The following is a 20,060-nucleotide window of genomic DNA, read 5'->3' on the forward strand; positions in this document are numbered from 1 at the left end:
TCAGCAACAAGGTGGTCCACTTGTTTTTTGGCCACAGTTTGTCGGTGGCCAATCATCCGGACAGACAACTTGTTGGTTGTCATGCCTACATAGAATGCAGCACAGTGGTTGCAGCTTATCTTGTAGATCACACGACTGGTTTCACAGGTAGCCCTGCCTTTGATTGGATAGGTGATGCTAGTGACCGGGCTGGAGTAGGTGGTGGTGGTAGAAGGATGTACGGGACAGGTCTTGCATCTAGGTCTATTACAGGGGTATGAGCCATGAGGTAAGGGATTGGGAGCAGGGGTTGTGTAAGGATAGACCAGTATATTGTGTGGACGGCGGAATACCACTGTCGGAGGGGTGGAAAGGATAGTGGGCAGGACATTTCTCCTTTCAGGTCACAATAAGAGGTAATCAAAACCCTGGCAGGGAATGTAATTCAGTTGCGCCAGTTCCATGTGGTACTAAGTTACGAGGGGAATGTTCCTCTGTGGCCGGACTGTGGGATTTTGGGAGTTGGTGGGAGACTGGACAGATAGGCACAGGAGAGTTGTTTTTGTACAAAGTCGGGAGGATAATTACGGTCAGTGAAGGCTTCAGTGAGACCCTTGGTAAGTGGAAGTATCTGACAGCTGACGGAGTCCTTCCGCCAGGTAATCCTTGCGGTTCAAAACAACAGTGGTGGAGCCTTTGTCTACATGTAGGATTATAAGGTCGGGATCAGTTCTTAGATGGTGGACTGCAGTTATTTCTACGGATGTAAGGTTAGTTTGCATGTTGAGGGATTTGGGGAGTGATGGCGAGGCAAGGTTCGAGGTTAAGAAATTCTGGAAAGTTAACAGGGGGTGGTTGGGAGGCAGTGAGGATGGATCATGGTTGGATAGAGAAGTGAACTGAGTCAGGTAAGATTGAGTCTGATTGGTGTTTCCGCTGTAGGGACCAATAGAAGGTCTTTAACCAGTCCTGCACGATTGAATTTAGGAATGGGGCAAAAGGTGAGGCCTTTGGAAAGGATTGATATTTCTGTGGGACAAAGGCTTCTGGAGGAAAGGTTCATGACTGTGTTGTGGGTCAGTTTAGGTTCTGTGTTCTGTGTAGTGGTAGGAGGGAGTTTTGGAAGGTGGGGTAAGTGTAGCAGGTCTGCGAGACAGGGTTTGTCAGCTATGATGGGATGTGGGGGAGGTTTGGAGGTTGTTGTAGAGGTGGTGGACAGTGGTACTTGAGGCGGGAATAGGAAGTGAGCAGGATGGAGAGCTTTTTGAGGTAGCATTGTGCATGTTGTTGAAGTTCCTGCAGGGCAAGAGTTTCAATGGGTTCCAGGAATTTGGAATTACATAGCAGGAGAATTTTGTGGATGGAGAGAAGGTACTGCAAGGAGGGTATGGGCACCCGCATGGCATCATCCTATGCCAACCCATTCATGGGCCATCTAGAGGAATACTTCCTAAAAACCCTGAATCCTAAACCCCTCACCTCGTTCAGATTCGCTGATGACATCTTTGCTTTCTGGATTGAAGGTGAGGACACCCTACCACATTCCTCCAGAACCTCAACTAATTCTCTCCCATTTGCTTCACCTGGTCCTAATCAACCCAACAAGCCACCTTCCTAGACATTGACCTCCACCTCAGAGATGACTAAATCAGTACCTCCGTCCATATCAAACCTACTAACCACCAGCAATACCTCCACTTCGACAGCTGCCACCCATTCCATACCAAGAAGTCTCTTCCGTACAGCCTAGCCACCCATGGTCATCACATCTGCAGTGACGAGCAGTCCCTCTCAAAATATACGAGGGTCTCACTGAAGCCTTCACTGACCGTAATTATCCTCCCAACCTTGTACAAAACAAATCTCCTGTGCCTTATCGTTCCAGCACCTCCCACAGTCCCACAGTCTGGTCACAGAGGAGCATTCCCCTTGTAACTCAGTACCATCCAGGACTGGAGCAACTGAATTTCATTCCCCACCAGGGTTTCGATTACCTCTCGTCGTACCGTGAAATGAGAAATTTCCTGCCCACTATCTTTCCCACCCCTCCTACAGTGGTTCTCTGCCGTCTACCAAACCTACACAATATACTCGTTCATCCTTACAAAATCCCTACTACCGATCCCTTACCTCATGGCTCATACCCCTGTAATAGACCTAGATGCAAGACCTGTCCCATGCATCCTCCTACCACCATCTACTCCAGTCCAGTCACTAACATCACCTATCACATCAAAGGCAGGGCTACCTGTGAAACCAGTAATGTGATTTACAAGCTAAGCTGCAACCGCTGTGCTGCATTCTATATAGGCATGACAACCAACAAGCTGTTTGTCCAGATGAATGGCCACCGACAACCTGTGGCCAAAAAACAAGTGGACCACCCTGTCGCTGAGCACACTGCCAAACACGATATCCCTCATCTCAATGACTGCTTCACAGCCTGTGCCATATGGATCTTTCACACCAACACCAGCTTTTCTGAAATGCGCGGGTGGGAACTTTCCCTGCAATACATCCTACGTGTACATAACCCGCCTGGCCTCAACCTTCTTGAGTCACTGTCCTCATCCATCCAGCCCTCTCTCTGTTCCCATTCCAGCACTACACAGCCGTCATTTCACCGCCACACCCAGTCTTTTAATTTCTTTTTATTTCTCTCCTTTCCGCTACTTACTCTCCCCTTCCACACCTTCTCTCCTGCCCTCTACCTAAACTGCAGCACTTCACTGTCTGCCACCCCCCCCACCCCCCACCAATACTATCCCTCCCCCTCCCCACCCTAGCCTCCTCCTCCTCCAGCACTGGGTGCTGCTGCTCGCAGTGTGGTTTCAGTTGTCTGAGACTGCAGACGTGTGTGCAAGTTGTGTTTGCGTGTGTGTGTGTGTGTGTGTGTGTGTGTGTGTGTGTGTGTGTGTGTGTGTTGCTGAGAAAGGCCTTAATGGCTGAAAGCTATAATTGTGTGAATCTTTTTGTTGTGTCTATCGTGACTCAGCATCTCTGCTGTATGGTGAGTGGCAATTTTCCTTCTCTAATATTGTTATAAACTTTATTTAATATTTATGTTCACATCACTTTCAGGCTTTAATGTAACCATTATTTAGAGAATCAAAGGATTCTGTCCTTACTTCCCCCCCCCCCCCCCCTCCAAACACACCAGAAGCTGGTGCTGCTTTGCTGATATAGTGATAAAGAAAATAAGCAGTAATTTCCATAATTATTGATGTCAGTAGATTAGCACTAGCTGTGATTGATTGATAGTATACTTTGCGTGAAATAGAAGCAGTCCCTTCTTCCATTAAGTTGATTTTTTACTAGCGGAAGGATTGAGCCACAGAAGAAAGAAACCTCATTCACAGTGAGTGAAGATTTATCAGGTACAGAACTTGCGATCATAGCATCAGGAAGAGAAAGTGGTTACCTAAAAGTGTGGAGCTCTATATTATGTTTCTGCAGTAGTGACAATGTTACACACATTGCCCAGTTTAAAAATAATCATTAGAAGGTGTCCTTTTCTTGCTCACATATAGGGCTGAACAAATGTTAGTATTAAACAAGGCCATACCCAGTGAAGGGGAGGGGTAGGCAGCTAGATCCCCTCATCTGGCCCTCCCCTTTCACAAACCAAACTCACATCCTGCTTCACCAAGCTGGCAGATATTTCAGTTCATTGTCCCATTGAAGGAAATTAGAACATGTAATGGATGCTGACTAATAGCAAGTTTATCCAGAGGCATTTGTGGTGCACTCTCATAACTGTCATAATTTAGAGAGAAACTAACATTACTTGCCTTCCCTAGCTCAGATCCTTGATACATTCAAGTTACCAAATACCTCATTTGACATTAGGTAGTAAAAAGCGTAAGTGGTATTCCACTGCCCACTCAGCCTACATAATTTTGTTGTCTATCACTATGGCATTCCTGCTCCTGACCACCCTGTTCTATATGGCATTACATGTGGAGTATGAAAGAGCAAGACCCACCCTATACATTCACCCCCCACCACCTATTCCAATCTTGTTCCTGATATTTCTTACCTTGTCACAGGCTGGTTACCAGTGGAGGCAGCAACACCGTTTAATAACCTCCATCCCTTGTTCATTCATTCGTTCATTCAGTCATCTTTAATGTACAGTCTTAGACATAAAAACTGACCGCCGGACGGCCGCCACAGAGACTAAGTCCGAGTCGTTCACTTAAGGTGGCCAATAAAACTGACCGCCCCTGACAACTCTAAGTCCAGCCATCTGCACAAACTGGCAACACTGTAAGATGGGGAAGTGTTAGGAGGAAGTGTTGTCTACTTCCAAGCTGATGTGGATGGAGTGAGCCCGTGGTCTTGCGGTAATTGTCGTGCATTCTAAACTTGGAGTCGCATGTTCGCGTCCAACTGTTTTCTTCTTCTTCTTCTTCTTTTTTTTTACCACATTTCAGTCTAAAGTTATGAGTCTGATTGAACATCAAAGCCAATTCACTTACCATTCTAGCCACCCGCAATAACAAGTATTCCAGAAACAATTCCGCAGGACAGCTCGTGGGTGCGTCGCGATCATAACAGCTTACGCTCAAGCGTTTCCTCGCGCTGCAGCGGCTACCGGCCACCGGCCAGATGCCACCCGCTGCCTGAAATCCGGCGCCGCCCATGTGGAGCCGGCACGGTAGCTCAGCGTGTTCGGTCAGAGGGTGAGCTGCCCTCTATAATAAAAAAAGTGAGTTAATGGATCAACAACGAACAAAAACGGATGTTTTACGACGTCCACCCCAAGCAGATGCAACGAAAAACAGTGAACAAAATGAGATTAAAAAAAAAATAAAATGTGAAGGCGGCGCCACGCTGTCAGTGTATGTATCAACTGTCATTTTAGAATTTGAAGTTCTAGTTATCATCTTGCAGTTAAGAATTGGATTTTGCATACTTGAAAATCATGAACTACAGTTAAGCATTGTAAAATTGAGTCGCAAGTGGAAAAAGGTGTAACATCTGCAACACATCATTTACTTTGGTATAACAGAGGGGTGAATGTAGAGGAGGCAGCTAGAAAGAGTTGAACTGCGTTTGGAGCGAGTGCTTTTGGGAAAAATATGCCAGAAAAAGATATTCTTGTTTCAACAAAGATCGTTCTGGCATGAATGATTTTCCACATTAAGGAAGTCTCGACTACTGATATATATGTCAGATTACCATTTTACCATCATGCGACATTTGCATTCAGCAGGCAAAGTTCAGAAGTCCGGTGTAGGAGTACTGCACGCTCTAATTCGAAACAACAAAAATCAACGGAGTAACTATTATTGAACATCATCAGCTATCTCATTGAGCATTCCTATGCAGTACTGTTGCTGGTGATGTGTTATGGTGCCTTTATCGTTAACTTCCTAAGAAGAAATGAAAGGCTGAGCCCCACCAAAAGACGTAGAGTAAAGTGTAGTGTGAACATAATATTTTACATTTGATAGCTCCAAAAGTGTGTTTTGGGCTACGAATTCTGCCCCAAGGGGTGTGTGCAACACAGCTGGAATTTGTTGTCAACAACAGAGACACCTTTCGGTCGCAGTGTAAGAAAGTCGCACTTGTCCCTCTCGTCATATATTCATAAAATATTACCTTTCCCGCTCTTTTTCAATCAACCGTCAAGGCAATTCATTTCTAGATGGAAATACTCTTTAAAACTACTATGGTTCAATTACATCGTTAAAACAAGTAGGTTTCTACGAGCATAGAATTTGTAAACAACTGTTGCATTGTCAGATCGTTGTAGATATCGTGAAAGAAAATTCAGCTGCTGATTAATTTCTCTTTGATGATTACTGTTGCGTTTAGTAAACTAATGGAAAATGTAAATAAAATATTCACTTTACTAATACAAATTAAATTCAGCTTACTACAGAAACATCATGACGGCAGTTTATCTTAATAAAGCATTAAGTTCAAAAATGGTTCAAAGGCCTCTACCCACTATGGGACTTAACTTCTGAGGTCATCAGTCCCCTAGAACTTAGAACTAGCTCAACCTAACTAATCTAAAGACATCACACACATCCATGCCTCAGACAGGATTCGAACCTGCAACCGTAGTGGTCGCGCGGTTCCAGACTGTAGCGAAGCATTAAGTGCCTGTAAGACGATTGATCCAATTTTAACACGAATTAGTAGGATATTACCGACTTTTGACTTTGAAAAGATCTGTATTTACTTCATTTCCTGTATCATTCGCAAGTATTATGCAAATGTGGCATTTCATAGATAAAATTATGTATACACAACAACAAAAAGTATGTCGGCAGAAAACAAAAGTGGAATTATGAAATTGGCAGTACCGTAAGGTTTTCGCTCTGACAGTAAGGGTTACTGAAAGTACTTTTTCCTGAGAAGCATATAAGTCATTTCCTCTTCTCATAACTTTTGTTTTAGTATGAGGTAAAAAAATAAACAGTTTAAGTTTGTGCAGCATAATATGAAACAAGATTCTTATTGTAGGCGCTATCGGAAACGCAAAAAGCAGGGAGCTGTCCCTTCTTTTGTCCAACAGTCTGTCTCCTTTCATGCATTACTCCCGCTGGGAAATTCTTATTTAAGGACTTATGGGCATCAAGTTCTTCAGCAGAACAAGTCTTATGTTATTGTGCTAATTACGGTATGGAAAAAATGCAACAAAGACGATTTCCCCTAAAGCAGTGGGGATATTTGCAAATGTCTGTATTCAGCAATGACTGCCAGCTGCCGTAACACTTCACAGAATCCATGCGGCAGGCAACACAACTGTGCGTGCACTTCAGACTTCATTCAGTAAGACGTCAGGAGATGGATGGAAATGTCAAATTAACGTCGCTTTCCGAGTCGTATTCAATCCAGAATGAGGTGTTATTAAGGTAATTGAGCGTTCTAGCAGTTACACTTTTATTATTCCCATATGAGTATTCCGATAGCCAAAAGAATCTATTTGTGTGAAACTATCGGGAACTGCATTAATATCAAACTGCAAGAACTTGAGACAATATGTGGACTCTTCTCTTCGCCGGGTGACCTATTACTGTTATTTAGGATTTTCTCCGTCCTAGGCGTAATGCAAATGGAACCACAGAGCCGCTTTCCGCTATCCTTGACAAACATCAGCAACTTGTAATCACTGCGAATTACAACTGCGTGATGATATGGCTCAGGTTGTCAGTAGTTGTGGTGGTGTCATGCTCTCAAACTGCTTACAGTAACGTTAATGGTGGCACACATAATTTAGCGCTGACTACCTACTTAAGTAAAGGTAGTGTTGTGGCGTCGTCGCTTCTCTTTATTTGGCCTCAGCTTGAGTAATCCGATTTAACGAACATAGTACTCCATTCGCGGGCTGCTAATGATACAGTATGACTACAGAGATCATCGTGCGGGTATTGCATTAATTCTGCAATGAATTGCTTAACAAATATTACCCTCAGCTATGCAGCTGGAATGACTCATTACATAGGTACCCTATGTTGCACTTGGTTAAGGGATCAGTTCGCTGCAATCCTGCTTCTACTGATCGTAAATACTTGTATACTTCATAAATGGTTCAAATGGCTCTGAGCACTATGGGACTTAACTTCTGAGGTGATCAGTCCACTAGAACTTAGAACTACTTAAACCTAACTAACCTAATGACATCAGACACATCCATGCCCGAGACAGGATTCGAACCTGTGACCGTGACTAAATGTGAACTACAATCTGATTCGCATATATAAGACATGGGTTAGCGCCGGCACAAAGCAATGCCTAATGGTTGGATGCCGTTGAAGTCCCGTTACACTGATGGCAAGACAAATGTTCGCAAATTACCTCTATTGCCTCAAAAAGCAATTCCATCTTAAATATCGAAGGACCGACGTCCACACTGTCACAGCGCGTTGAAATACAGCTAAGACGGCAGATGAATATTTGTGACCGACTGGGCTTCGAACCTGGGCCTCCTGCTTACTAGACAGACATGCTGATCACTGCAGCATTTTTTTATTTATTTATTTATTTATTTTTATTTAAAAAGTTTGAGAAGACTTTCAGCACCAGGTAGGTGGAGGCAAAGAGGGCAGGAGTCGAAGATCCGAGGCCTGGCCTCAATGCCTCCCCCATACCTGTCACTGAGCAGCTGCATTATTCCCAGGTATTCCATATATACCTTTAAATTGTGGAACAAAATTGAAGTAGTAATTACGGTAAAATAAATTACAGATTGCCGCCTCCAATGACGTGCGTTCCTTGCAGAACATAACTTATAACAGTGAAAAGGGTGACGGAAAAATACATAACAAACATTCATTCAGAAATATATTCACAATTTAAGTTATTTTGCACTGGATGCATATGAGGTCTGTAAGGAAGCCATGTATTTTTCCACAAATTATGCTCTTAACCACAATCTGAGTTTGAGTCTCTCTTCAGTTACAGCTAACCATTGCGCACCTATTGCACTATTGTAAGAACCGAGATGCAGTATTTTGGATTTAAAATTTTGTAAATTCATTGTAAGAACTTACGAGACCAAGCTGCTTAGGTCAATGGTCCCTAAGCTTACACACTACTTAATCTAACTTAAACTAACTTACGCTGTGGACAACACACACACCCATGCCGGAGGGAGGACTCGAACCTCCGACGGTGGGCACTGTCAGGACGCAGCAGCCAACCTCTTTTCAGCACCTATCTACACACGCTCCTCGTCAGACACGAATTCCCATCTTTGCTGCATACCACATGCACGGCTCTTTCAGGAATGTCCGAAAGGAAAGACACTACGAATCCGGGTTCGTACCCGATCAGGCACAAATTTTCATCTGACACCGTTGTTCTATTTTAGTGCGCATGACAGCCTGGACATCTGTCCTTCAATCTTTAATTGATTAACAAGGCTGTCTATTTCGATTCGTAGTGTCTGTTCTTTCGGAAATGTCCGAAAGAACACACACACACACACACACACACACACACACACCCACACACACACACACACACACACACACACACACACACACACATTTTTATCTCAAGTGCTATTCGGAAAATGTTTGGCAACTCAGTGATAAAGACGGACTGGAGCTGCATCAACCTACTCATTTCATTAGATATAGTTGTAATTTTCTGAACAATTCCTGTTTAATAAGTGACAGCGACAGTGTCTCTCATCGTTTACTTTGTCGGAAACCTGCTTCTCTCTGCCCTAGCCTACACTATAGCAATGAGTGATTGCTCACATTCTTGATACCTCACTGGATGTGCTACTGCAACTGTAGCCTAAGATTCAAATCCCGCTGGAAAAGTATGTTTCAAGTCAGATGGGTTTGCTCCCCCCGTACTGTCATTGAAAACCGTCACAACTAAATTAAGTATAGGTATCCTATGAAACCCTTGAGTTCATACTGCGGTGCTGTAAAGATGAAAAAAGTAGTTTTTCATAATTGTCAGATGACAGATGGAATTTGTCAGATTCCACTAATTATGATTGCATTATTGACTGTTGATTCACAGGCGCTTTTCTGCCGCTTATTGTAACTGTTATTTGAATGTTAGAGCTGGAAGAATAGGAGCATCAAATTTTCGCCATATGGAATATTCGAATTCACCCTAAGTCTTCACGTTTCGAACAAAGGCAGAATATCCATCAGGAAAGCTGACAACAATAAGCCTGTCTTCTGGGGGATATGCCAATGACAGTGATCTCAATAACAATATTGTACAGCAAATATACATTGCCAACTCAACCACTGGAGAAGTTCCATAACTGTGAATCGCGTCTGGTGAATACGCTTTCAAGGTTTCTGTCCGATTAAGTCAGTAAAACACAAATAATTGCCGCAGTTATTAATTTATGACATTTAGTTTGCATTCAGTGCATCGATGTATTACAAGTAATTGCACTCTAGCCCCTAAACCTAGTTACAGAAATGCGAATAAGACTCATTGACACATAATGAGGATCTTGCGGCCCTTGCCACCCGCAACTTTGAAACGAAGCTATAGTCACTTCCGAGGTCACTCACAGAACACATCAGCTGGTATCCTTCCTGGCGGTATAACTGAGACTTGGCAACAGCGCAGAATATGTTTGGCAACTCTGTGACCGACGAGTTATTTCCTTGATGGTAAAGAACTATCCTGCTAAATTCACTTGATATTATCGTGTCATTTCAATTTAATACTGAGTGATTTTCGCTTGAGACGTGACATAAGGATATCAGTTAATCCTTTTGAGTCCACGAAAGTCATTCCACATGGGAAATACAACTACTGTCGCCTCTCATGTTGCGGTTTATCTGCCATAGCACTTACTGGGTCAATAAGTATGTAGAAACCGCGCCTATTCAAGAGCTCGTAGGTAACGTGCTTGCCTGTCAGGTGCATGCTGCGTCTGTTCGCCTTTCGAGCCTCACCGAAAGCTAGATTTTTTTAATTGTTTTGTAGCAGAGCTACAAGCAGGCAGATACAAATTCAGTGAGGGAATCGTAAGACAACGCTCTAGCAAAATTCGTCTTGCTTCTTTTAGTAACCCTTAGTGTCAAAGCGAAAACCTTGAGGTACTGCTAAATTCATAATGCCACGTTTTGATTTTCTGCCGACATATTTGTTTGTGTTGTGAATACATAATTTTATCTATGAACTGCCACATTTTCATAATACTTGCGAAGCAAATAATGTGAAGTAACACTTCACCAACTTGTTGGGAAGGTGGAAAAAGCACTACCCTTTCTGGATGCTCTCTGTCTCTTCCTGGATGTTGAGTAATACGACCTTCGAGTAAATGGTTAGAGATGAAGAACCTAGTGGTAAATCAACTCATAGATGAGCTGAATGCGGGAGACTACTCTTGAAAAGAATAACTAGACGATCTATTCACAGTAAGACTTAGAAAATTTGCTAGTACTGTTAAACCTATGTGCACTGAACATTGTGAAAAAGTATTTAAAGACGAGCCCCACGAAAATTGGTGTAGTATTATTTATGGGGAAGCATGTCCAGCACACATACTGAAGAATTATGTTTCTCGATGAAACTTTAGAGATGGTTGTAATGTATCTGATGGTAGCCCTGGATGGAAAACTATTATGAACACCTCACATAAAGAATATTTTCCACTGCGAAAGATAATCTTATAAGCACTAGAAGCTGCTGTAGGGTAAACTGGGGTCTAAACCCAGTACTTACTGGATATACATCCCTGCAAAAAGACCAATGATAATTTCTTGGCCTATAATATGAACAAAGTCGAACAGAAGGTGGCTGATAGGGAGTCTGCAGAGACTGGACTGGTTTTACAAACAGATGGAATTAGCAGGATATCCACTCTTGGAATGGATATTATGCTAGACATGTCCGCCTTACAGCTGTGGCTTAAAATGGAGGCAGCGGCAGGGACACAAAGGCTAAAAATTGGAAATAACTAGATATAGTTAGAATATACGGAATCCCAAATCAGTAAGGCGATGACTGGGGAAATGCTGACTAACTACACAATAACTTCTAGCTGTTTAAATAAACTTTGCCATGTAACAGTTGGAAGCAGGGAGCAGTGGAAAAACGAACCACAACACCGTGCAGGAGACATAATATAGTGGTTTACTAACAGGTCGAAAACAGATGAAAGTACCAGGTCTGGTGTACTGCTTAGAATCTCTTTAGGGAAGATGGCCACAGTATTACACTTTTTTTTCTGTCAGCATGTGCACGGAGGAAAATTAGAGTAGACCCTACAAAAATCATAGCATCTACTTTTATTCAGACAGCCAAGCAGCTCTGAAATCTGTATCAGCCCCTGCAACTAGATCGAAGGTCGTTGCGGAATGCCATGTCCGAAAGAACAGACACCACACATATATCCATATACAGGGTGTTTCAGGAAGAATAGTAGGTATTTTAGCAGGTGGTAGTACAGACGAAAAAAATTCCATATAAATGCGTCCACTTTTTATTGAGTACAGAGATACAGCTGTTAGTACGTAACGCTAACAAACTCAAAGCAAAGGCAAATGAGGACATTCAAAGTTGATTTTCAAAAATTCACCAACCAACTTCAATGCACGTTTGACTTCTCTTGATAACACCACGTGGAGCCTTACTGAGTCGTCTTTGCGTTCTTTTATCAGGGCTGCACTGTTCATAACCCGAACGATCAAATCGGCTCTTGGGTTTACTTTTTATTTGTAGACTTCGCCTTTAACCATCCCCGCAGGTAAAAATCCCAAGAGATAAGGTCCGAGGACCTTGAAGGCCAAGAAAAGTGCCCATATCTAATGATCCACCTTCCGGGAAATGTTAGGTTTGGATAATGTGTCACCTGATGACTAGAATGTGCAGGAGCCCCGTCATGCTGGAGGAACATACACATTCTTGTAGCCAAATGAACCTGCATCTCGGTTCTTACAATAGTGCAACAGGTGCTCACTGGTTAGATGTAACTGAAGAGACACTCCAACTCGGCTTGAGGTTAAGGGCGAATCCCAAGCGCATGGGCACGAACAATTGGGAGCGGAAACTTATTGTATCGGAACCTTGTTGAAGGACCATGACATGCGATTGTTAGACCGACTGCAGACAGTTCACTTTATAAATACATACACAATTAGCAAAATATGTCGTGTCGCAGCAGTCTTACTGATACTGCAGGTCACTGCACATAAAATATTAGCTGTAGCCTCTTGGTAAGTGTGGAAACAAAATATCTTCAAAGTATCCCTCCACACGGCGACTTTGCAGAAGCAAAATGGAGGACTTGGAATTAAAGATGTGCTTTTAAACTAATACATGCCACTAAGACAGGCATCACAAAACTTCTGTTCCTCTCGTTAAATCCTGGGGATAGGAACACTCCTGTTAATGTAGCATGCCAGCCTAGATTACGGGCGATTGGAGCTGTATAAGGCTTCCACCAGCATAAACCAACACTAGAACCATCTATGATTATATTATCACACATCGTCTTCACAAACCAATTCCGGTAAATTAACCTACAAAAAACTGGAGGAACGTCTGGAAAAATATCAACAATAAAATTCTACCAGCTAGAGTCAGTGCCGTATGGTGCGACGTTGTAACTGAAACCATACCCTCAGCGGAACGATTATGGAAAATCAAATTGAGACCATCTCCATACTGAGACAAATGTCGGCTTGTAGAAACTGTACCGCACATTTTCTTATGTGCAAATAGAATCAGAATTTGGAACTGGACTAGGAAGAAATCAGCACTATCAACAGAACAGCAGAAAGTCATATACCGATAACTCAAGCTTTACAACCCGACTGGAAATGTTACCCGTCCGCAAAGAATAACAGTTATTCGTGGCTTCTGGGACAGTTTGTGTTTTACGTCGTAACAAACAGAACTTAGAAGAGTGCATGTTTTATATTGCAGAAGAACATTTTACACTGAAGAAGAATAACAAATATAAAGAATGGTTTCAAATTTTTTTATATGTTGCTTTATGTGGGCTACGAAGACGTGGACAGTATTTTTTTCCCTGGAATATTCTTTTACGATGGTTCTAAAATCAGAACTGTTCTAATTTGGCAAAACCCCTCCGGCTCCAAAATGTTTTTCATTTGTCGAAAAATACATGACTTCCTTACAGACCGCCGGCCACGGTGGCCGTGCAGTTCTAGTTGCTGCAGTCGGGACCGCGGGACTGCTATGGTCGCAGGTTCGAATCCTGCCTCGGGCATGGATGTGTGTGATGTCCTTAGGTTGGTTAAGTTTTAGTAGTTCTAAGTCTAGGGGACTGATGACCTAAGATGTTAAGTCCCATAGTGCTCAGAGCCATTTTCCTTACAGACCTCATATGAATCCAGTGCAAAATAACTTAAATTGTGAATATATTTCTGAATGAATGTTTGTTATGTATTTTTCTGTCACCCTTTTCACTGTTATAAGTTATGTTCTACAAGGAACGCATGCCATTGGAGGCGGCAATCTGTAATTTATTTTACCTTAATTACTACTTCAATTTTGTTCCACAATTTAAAGGTATATATGGAATACCTGGGAATAATGCAACTGCTCAGTGACAGGTATGGGGGAGGCAATTGAGGTCAGGCCTCGGATCTTTGACTCCTGCCCTCTTTGTCTCCACCTACCTGGTGCTAAAAGTATTCTCACACATTTAAAAAAAAAAAAAAAAAAATGCTGCAGTGATCAGCATGTCTGTCTAGTAAGCAGCAGGCCCAGGTTCGAAGCCCAGTCGGTCACAAATATTCATCTGCCGTCTTAGCTGTATTTCAATGCGCTGTGACAGTGTGGATGTCGGTCCTTCGATATTTAAGATGGAATTGTTTTTTGAGGCAATAGAGGTAATTTGCGAACATTTGTCTTGCCATCAGTGTAACGGGACTTCAACGGCATCCAACCATTAGGCATTGCTTTGTGCCGGCGCTAACCCATGTCTTATATATGTGAATCAGATTGTAGTTCACATTTAGTCACAGTCCCAGGTTCGAATCCTGTCTCGGGCATGGATGTGTCTGATGTCATTAGGTTAGTTAGGTTTATGTAGTTCTAAGTTCTAGTGGACTGATCACCTCAGAAGTTAAGTCCCATAGTACTCAGAGCCATTTGAACCATTTATGAAGTATACAAGTATTTACGATCAGTAGAAGCAGGATTGCAGCGAACTGATCCCTTAACCAAGTGCAACATAGGGTACCTATATAATGAGTCATTCCAGCTGCATAGCTGAGGGTAATATTTGTTAAGCAATTCATTGCAGAATTAATGCAATACCCGCACGATGATCTCTGTAGTCATACTGTATCATTAGCAGCCCGCGAATGGAGTACTATGTTCGTTAAATCGGATTACTCAAACTGAGGCCAAATAAAGAGAAGCGACAACGCCACAACACTATCTTTACCTAAGTAGGTAGTCAGCGCTAAATTATGTGTGCCACCGTTAACGTTACTGTAAGCAGTTTGAGAGCATGACACCACCACAACTACTGACAACCTGAGCCATATCATCACGCAGTTGTAATTGACAGTGATTACAAGTTGCTGATGTTAGTCAAGAATAGCGGAAAGCGGCTCTGTGGTTCCATTTGCATTACGCCTAGGACGGAGAAAATCCTAAATAACAGTAATAGGTCACCCGGCGAAGAGAAGAGTCCACATATTGTCTCAAGTTCTTGCAGTTTGATATTAATGCAGTTCCCAATAGTTTCACACAAATAGATTCTTTTGGCTATCGGAATACTCATATGGGAATAATAAAAGTGTAACTGCTAGAACGCTCAATTACCTTAATAACACCTCATTCTGGATTGAATACGACTCGGAAAGCGACGTTAATTTGACGTTTCCATCCATCTCCTGACGTCTTACTGAATGAAGTCTGAAGTGCACGCACAGTTGTGTTGCCTGCCGCATGGATTCTGTGAAGTGTTACGGCAGCTGGCAGTCATTGCTGAATACAGACATTTGCAAATATCCCCACTGCTTTAGGGGAAATCGTCTTTGTTGCATTTTTTCCATACCGTAATTAGCACAATAACACAAGACTTGTTCTGCTGAAGAACTTGATGCCCATAAGTCCTTAAATAAGAATTTCCCAGCGGGAGTAATGCATGAAAGGAGACAGACTGTTGGACGAAAGAATGGACAGCTCGCTGCTTTTTGCGTTTCCGATAGCGCCTATGATAAGAATCTTGTTTCATATTATGCTGCGCAAGCTTAAACTGTTTGTTTTTTATTTCATACTAAAATAAAAGTCATGATATGAGAAGAGGAAATGACTGATACGCTTCTCAGGAACTTTAGTTTTTCATGGTTTTTTTTTTTTTTTTTTTTTTTTTTTCCCCACTCACTTCATACTAAAACAAGGGCGTTAATATGAGAAAAGGAATCGAAGTATACGCTTCTAAGACATAATATTTCCTTGTGTGCTACTACTGCATATATGAAAGTCCTGCAGTTAATTTTTGTATGTTGGATAAATTTTGATATCACCTCACATTCCTTCGTGAGAAGGTTCCTATTTTTTTGGGATTCAAATAGAGTGGACATTTCATCACTGGTTAATATTCTGATGACTAATGACATGATACCCGTTGAAATTGCCCCATGGCACCTGTGAGTAGAGTCTCACGTTGGTTACTATAAGAACACGCAGGCAGTGATATCCGCTCACTGCAGTCAGAGCCAAGGTGATTTCTTTCTGTTTATGGCGAAGCGTCTGCTGCAATGTCCACGCTCAACCAACATAAACAAATCGCGGAGGCTTTGGGCACTGCTAATCGCTGCACTTGTCGCGAGACTCGACGACAAGAGCGCACTGTCTCTGCTAACGGTATTATGGAGTTAATACATCTTACTTAACGTAACGTAATATGCAGGTCGTGGGTTAGGTAAAAATTCAGTTTGTAACTTCCCAACGCATTAAAACACTTTACAGTCATATTTGATGCAATATTTGTTGTTGGTTGTCTCTCTAATGTTAATAGTATTGGTTCAGATTGTGTGTGAACACGAAAACACACACACACACACACACACACACACACACACACACACACACACACACACACAAACATCCATTGATTCCAGTGAGGGTGACAACTACTGTGTGTTGAACAACACATGCTCCAGTCAATTCCTCAGTTGGCGTCGAGTGGATGAGATTTTTCACTTACCTTGCATTGCAAGAATTGTAAGGAGGAGACGGAAAGTAAATGGACTTGTATCTAAAGAGCTGCAACAAAGCAAAGCTTGACCGACTATCAGATAATTCTCCACATTGGTTTTGTGGACGAGTATACTTTTGGTCACCAACCCACCCTCGAAGGCGTAGGGGCACTGTCTTCATTAAGTCGTCGACAGTGTAGCGTGATGGTTTACTTCCCACCATACGTTTTCTATATTCGTCCAAAGATCGCTTCCATTTGCAGGTCCACATGGCAATAACCTTGTTACCTCTGCCCACATATTCTCTATCTGGTTGATGTTCGGTGATCGTGGAACAAACGGCAACAGCTTTATCTTCTCTTGGCCCTGAAACCAATCTCGCACTGCTCTGCTATGATGGATGGGGCTCTGCTCCTGTAAATAAACTGTTATCTAGTTCGTTCATATATTTATATTTAAATAAAATATTAGTAATAAGCACATTGTATTATTATTTCTCACAGTTTTTAAGAATTCAGGCCCTCTCATAAATGAGTGATCTAGATTCAACCGTCCGATTAAGAATGTGGTTTACCCAGCCTATCAAAATGGTTCAAATGGCTCTGAGCACTATGGGACTTAACATCTTAGGTCATCAGTCCCCTAGAACTTAGAACTACTTAAACCTAACTAACCTAAGGACATCACACACATCCATGCCCGAGGCAGGATTCGAACCTGCGACCGTAGCAGCCCCGCGGTTCTGGACTGCAGCGCTAGAACCGCACGGCCACCGCGGCCGGCTCCCAGTCCATCAAATGATGTGAGTCGTATTCGGATATCCACATTAAGCTTGAGTGGCTGAATCCAATTAGAACGATCCGGTATCGAAATGAAATTACAGAAATCGGATAATTTGAACGTCTGTATTGCAACAATGCTGCGCACATAAATTCCTATGATGGCATAGCAGGTAGCCACTGCCCAAGAAAAAGTGAGAAATATGTCTACTAGCAGCAATGTAACGTAATTATAACCCATATTTAAGTGATGAAAATACTGAGTCGAACAATGCACATCTATTTCAGTGGTGGGAAGATGCACCATATCGGATTTGCTGATGACATAATGACAATAATAATAATAATAATAATAATAATAATAATAATAATAACAATAATCCCTTGGGGCCGATAGGGGAAACCCTCCCCCATATGGGTGGTACCGAGGAAATCAAATACTTGGAGTAAACCAAATACTAACACAATCCTCAACGACTACTCAATCCGTTGAACTCAAAATCCACGCACGTCTGAGTGAAAACCACCGCTACTCTGGTCACCGTCTGTTAGCTCAATGAGCTCGGCTGAAAATATTTGCTTCCAAAGGCTTCAACACCCTCTGGTCCTGTCCTGTCCGGTCCTGGAATCACCCAGGCCAAACCAATGAAACACAAGCAAACATGAACTGTGCAAACTGTCGACAGGCGGCAGCTGGAATTTTGGATTCTCGGGAGGCCAGGTTAGCACGGCAGAAAATATTGAAGATCTCTGGTAAATTTCCCTAGAAGCAGAAAACATGCATTTGAAAACTAAACATCGGTACATTGATCCAAGCACGGAAACTAAATAATCTCACAAAAGAAATCGACCAACAAAAAATTCTCATCATTGCTCTTCACGAACCACGACTAACTGACAATGAAACCTTACATTACGGAAACCATTGCATCTTCAAAATACAACAAAAGGTAGCGAAAGGGGTACCAATCTTCGGCATTGCTTTTCTCGAACACAGATCTATCAACAACTCTGTCAAAGAAATCACATCCTTCAACAATCGACTTATGACTATGCTCATTCAGAGCCCCAGTAAAAAATATACACCTATCAATGCACATGGCCCCACCAACATCAAAAATAAGAAAAACACCAAAAATGTCGAAAAATCCTGGATCACACTCGAAAATACTATGAGCAGAATTCACCAAGATGACGTGAAAATACTAATGGGAGACTTCAACTCCCTATTTGGAACAGAAGAAACCTGTAGATAAATTATTGGTACAAATTCAACATACCGAAACGCTTAGACTAACGGCACACGTCTGATTGACACTTGCCAACAATTCAAACCACAAAAGGATGTCTTCCCACTTTAGAAAAAACCAGTTCACAGGTAACATGCTTGGCTACCATGTGCAAACTCCTTTCGTTCGTCTTTCGAGACAATCTGAAAGCCAGATTTTTAATTCTTTTGGAGCTGAGCTACAAGCAGGCAGATACAAACTCAATAAGGGAATCGTAAGATAACGCTCGAGCAAAATTCGGCTTGCTACTTACAGTAATCCTTAGTGTCAGAGCGAAAACCTTACGGTACTGCCAATTTCATAATGCCACTTTTGTTTTCTGCCGACATATTTTTTGTTGTTGTGAATACATAATTTTATCTTCGAAATGCCACATTTTCATAATACTTGCGAATAATACAGGAAATGAAGTAAATACAGATCTTTTCGAAGTCAAAAGTCGGTAATATTCTACTAATTCGTGTTAAAATAGGCTCAATCGTCTTGCAGAAGCATAATGCTTCATTAAGAAAGATTGTCGTCGTGATGTTTCTGTAGTAAGCTGAATTTAATTTGTATTAGTAATGTGAATATTTCATTTGCATTTTACATTAGTTTACTAAACGCAACAGTAATCATCAAAGAGAAATTAATCAGCAACTGAATTTTCTTTCACGATATCTACAACGATCTGACAATGCAACAGTTGTTTACAAATTCTACGCCCGTAGAAACCTACTTGTTTTAACGATGTCATTAAACCATAGTAGTTTTAAAGAGTATTTCCGTCTAGAAATGAATTGCCTTGACGGTTGATCGATCAAGAGCGGGAAAGGTAATATTTTACGAATATATGACGAGAGGGACAAGTGCTTGAGAGAGGACTTCCCTATCAATACAAGTGTCTGAGAGACGACTTTCCTATCAATCTCCTGGATAGTTTTGTTTCTCAAATCAACAGAGTGAGTTATTACGCAGTAGCACAGGTGATTCAGTTTTGTTGCTCGACTTTCTTACACTGCGACCAAAAGGTGTCTCAGTTGTTGACAACAAATTCCAGCTGTGTTGCACACACCCCTTGGGACAGAATTCATAGCCCAAAACACACTTTTGGAGTTGTCATATGTAAAATATTATGTTCACACTACACTTTACTCTAGTCTACATCTTTTGGTGGGGCTCAGCCTTTCATTTCTTCTTAGGAAGTTAACGATAAAGGCATCATAACACATCACCAGTAACAGTACTGCATAGGAATGCTCAAAGAGCAAATGATGACGTTCAATAATAGTCACTTCGTTGATTTTTGTTGTTTCGAATTAGAGCATGCAGTACTCCTACACCAGACTTCTGAACTTTGCCTGTTGAATGCAAATGTCACATGATGGTAAAATGGTAAT

General features: G+C 42.0%; 1 protein-coding gene across 1 annotated transcript in view; it reads left to right on the forward strand.

Moving 5' to 3' along the window:
• The window catches only part of LOC126088294 (uncharacterized), a 242,133-nt gene that overhangs the window by 156,333 nt on the left and 65,740 nt on the right, over window positions 1–20,060 (forward strand). The gene's annotated exons all lie outside the window — the stretch shown is intronic.

Source organism: Schistocerca cancellata, chromosome 6 (assembly GCF_023864275.1).
Source record: "Schistocerca cancellata isolate TAMUIC-IGC-003103 chromosome 6, iqSchCanc2.1, whole genome shotgun sequence".
Classification (NCBI taxonomy): Eukaryota; Metazoa; Arthropoda; class Insecta; order Orthoptera; family Acrididae; genus Schistocerca; species Schistocerca cancellata.